This window comes from Grammomys surdaster, unplaced genomic scaffold (genome assembly GCF_004785775.1).
Source record: "Grammomys surdaster isolate TR1022 unplaced genomic scaffold, NIH_TR_1.0 126219, whole genome shotgun sequence".
NCBI lineage: Eukaryota > Metazoa > Chordata > Mammalia > Rodentia > Muridae > Grammomys > Grammomys surdaster.
Window position 1 is genome coordinate 2,385,311 of NW_021621022.1, and position 3,942 is coordinate 2,389,252.

Sequence of the window (3,942 nt, forward strand, 5' to 3'; positions counted from 1 at the left end):
AAGACAAACAGCAGAGTCCTTGCCCATGTGGCACCCACAGTCTAAAGGTGTGAGTGTTGCAATCCAGGGCCGCTGTTCTCAGGCAGTGGGTGGAGCTACCTCAGGCAAGCATCTGAGGTGACGAGGACACAGAAAGGGCTGGTGGGCTCCACCCTCAGGAATGATGAACAGATGGAGGCCTCTGGGACGGTGCAGGCAGATGGAGTGACGTCAGATGACGTAGATGATGCAGGCTGTTGGGCAAACCTGAAGGAAGTAGAGTTGGAGGCAACAGAGTTGGCATCCTTTGTTTTATAGGAGAAGAGGACAGGATGGAAGGAGCGTAGTGTACTGTAAAGCAAAGATGGCCAGTGGCCAGCCCTGTGCCACAGCTGACACCAGCATCCAGGAAGTGTCTGTAGGTTCAGGAGTTCTCAGGGAACCACCCTGATAGGTAGGGATGAGTTCCTCTGTGGAAGCAGAGAACCCAAGGAAGTTAGTGAAAAGTAATGTAAGTCTTAGGAAACCTTAGCGAAGCTTGAACAGATAAAATGAGACTAGGCTCCTCTTGTGACAAGTTCAGGGAAGAGTTATTCTGTGGGACAGAGGAGGGCTGTTCTGCAGAGGAGAGGGGAGGATGGATTTATGCTTACCTGGGGAAGGCAGCTAGCACTAGGTCCCTTCACAGAGATGATTCACCAGGTAACCATACTTTGTTCAAGAAGCTTTCTTAGCTCTAGAAATTCAGATTTGAAGACATCATACCAAGTGAGATAACCTACCCACAATAAGATAAATGAAGGCACTGTAGTGGCACACATTTGTAATCTCAGTACTCAGAAGGCTGAGTGCAGTGGTTTGAATGAGGATGGGCCCCATAGACTCATGTATTTGCATGCTTGGTCCCCAGCTGGTGAAACTGTTTGGGAAGGAGTAGCAGATATGGCTTTGTTGAAGATTTCCAGTTAGTTCTCTTTGTCTTGTGTTTGTCCCTTAAGATATAAGCTCTTAGCTACTTCTCTAGTGCTGTGACTTCTTGTCTACTGCCAAGATGGTCATGCCCTCTAACCACTTGAAACTGTAAGCCCTCAAGAAACTCTTTCTTCTATAAGTTGTCTTGGTCATGGTGTCTTATTACAGTAAGAGCAAAGTAACTAAGATACTGAGATAGGAGGAATTGTGGTTTGATGCCAGTTTGAGCTACATACTGAGGGAGAGAGAGAATTATAGATCACTAGATGCATAAAAACCAAATAGAATAGTGGATGCCCAAACCAGAGAATAGATAGTTGGCATTTTCTTTTAATTTTCTATTAAAATATTATCATTTAGCTCTCCTCCCTCCAACTATTCTCATACCCTTTCAAATTCACTGCCTCTTTTTTTTTTTAATTAGTATTGTTACACACACACTCTCATACACACAAATTATATAAATACAAACTTCAGAGTTTGTTTACTATTGCTTAAATGTATATGTTTTTAGGTCTGACCACTTGGTATTGGATAACCAATTAGGGTGCTCATTCCTGGGGAAGACTAATTTTGCCTCTCTCAGCAGCAATTAATTGGTTAGTCTGGGCTGGGTGAGGTCTTTTGAAATTTCCATCATCCACATTGGCATGTCATCGGATGCTGTTATTGTTCAGGTCTTGTTTAAGCAGCTGTGTTGTTGAGATTTTATGCATGGAGCTTCCCTGCCACAAATAGATCTTCAATCCAGCAGCAGACTTTGGCCCTACGGTGCTTACATTTCTTCCTCTCTCTTTTCTGTGATGGTTCCTGGGCTGTAGATGTGGGGTTGTGTTGTATCAGCCAGGGCTGGGTACTCCACAGTCAGTTATTCCTGGATTTTGACCCCTTTTTTTTTTTTTTAAGACAGGACTTTTCTATGTAGTCCTGGCTGTCCTGAAATTCATTCCGTAGACTAGGATGGCTTCAAAGTTAGAAATCCTCTCGTTTCTGCCTTCCAAATGCTGGAATTAAAGGTGTGTGCCACTATGCCAGGCAAGAAAGAAGCTTCTCTCTCTCAATTTTAAAATTTTATTTATTTATTTATTTATTTATTTATTTATTTACTGTGTCTTTAACAAACTGTTTATTAGCTTTTGCATTCGTATGAATATCTTTTACTACATCCTAGAATACTAGAATTCAGGGAGGTGGCAAAGTGGCATTGGTGAACTTGGGGACCTGGTCTCCCAAAAGCACCTGCCACTCTATCCCTGACTCTTGAATGGCTGCCAAGTGGATCACTCCTCCACTGGAGCCATCCCGTTCCATAGTCAAAGCGAGAGCATTGCAGTGAACTGCAGACATTTGTCCTTGGTCACGCCTTCCCGATAGGTAGCATCAACATAGCCATAGGTGTACGAGCTCCTGGAGCCTCCGATGGCAAAGGACAGTCTTACCATCATAACCCTTATGGGAACAGAGTACACCTATCCTTCTTCTTGAGGGTCCCGGCCTGCAATGATGATTCCTGCCATCAGATCGTCTCTGTACCAGTAACACATCTCCTTAAAGAGACTGGCACCTGTGGGTACTGGTGGAGGCTCTTTCAGTTCAATACTGTGGAAACCAAGCTGGTAAGTGACAGCATCCGATACTGCTTGAGTATCAGCTGCTGAGCCTGAGCGGCAGCAGATGTGATCATGGATAGGGTCAGCTTGTCAGTCACTCGATTAGTGATGTAGGACCCAGTGGTTGTTCTGGAGTCTGCTCCTTGAACCACCTCATCAAATTGTACAGCCATGATCGTGGTCCCCACAGAGACTTCTCGGTTTTCCCACTCTGGGGTGAGAGCCTCCAGCCGGTGCATATCCCACTCCATGAACAGCTAAGGCGACTGACATCTTACTCTTCTACTGCTGCCACAAAGCAACTGTCTTAAAGCACTCCGTCCAAGAAAGACGTCTCTTTAATGAGGGTTGGATGCTATGCTTATCTGTGGGTATAAGGAGAAGTATTTAGAAGGCAATTAGAAATTCCCTGACTTAGGGAAGTGATACCTGTAGATATCCTCTAAGATCCACAACCTTACTAGTTACATGCATATGGCTAGGTTTCCATTATATGACATGGTTTTCCTCTAATTTAGTGGGCATTAAGTACAATTAGACAGCTGTTGGTTGCTGCCAAGATGTAAGTGCCACTATTGCACCTTTTGGGATCTCTTGCTATATTAGTCACTGTGGTGGTTCATACTCATCACAGTTATGGAAGACTATTGGTTACTTTCTTTCTTTAGAGCTTGCATAGAACATTCTGGTACTGTGAAAGCCAGTCTTCAGGGACAAGGTTTTTGGGTCAGATCCAGATTGAATCCTCTGAGTCTTATGTCCAAAATGTGTGGTATTCAGCAATAGGCAATAGAGGCTTACCTTCAACTTCTGGGAAGCAACAGCAATGGTCTATATTATTTTGAAAATCTCTTGGACTACCCTGACCAATACCTTAAAAGGAGATCTTTCATGCCTGGTACTGGTTTGTTTGTTTGTTTAGATAGTCTATGGTTCTTGGAGGGAGCATTATCACCTAAGTGGCATAATTTTATTTAAGTTATATAAATATATATATATGTAGTGAGATTCTAGAATTTTGGTTTCTTTAAAAACACAGAAGTATTATAAGAATATATTTTTGTTTTAGTCCCAGGCTTAGGACTATTGAGCTGCTTCAACTGTCTGCAGCAGCTGACTATGATTTGCTTCACAGTCAAGTGGAGACACGGTTTTGCCAGCTGTAAATAGTTTCTGTGACTGTGTGACATTTGGAAGTCTGGGAACTTAACAGAGGGTATATAAATATTAGGTCTTCGACAGGCAGGGTTGGTGGTTGATGGTCATTTAGGGAGGTTGGTTGTAGTTTGTTAGTAGTTGTGCTTAAAGAAGAAACAAGAAGAAAAAAATTATATTCAGGGATTTTCCTATTTCTTCTCTCCCTTCTATCCTTCTTGCTCTA

The 3,942-nt window shown here is 43.0% G+C and overlaps 1 pseudogene; it reads right to left on the bottom strand.

Annotated features, from left to right (window-relative positions):
- Positions 1-2,133: 2,133 nt before the first annotated feature.
- LOC114613544 lies at positions 2,134-2,834 on the bottom strand (annotated as a pseudogene).
- Positions 2,835-3,942: the final 1,108 nt, after the last annotated feature.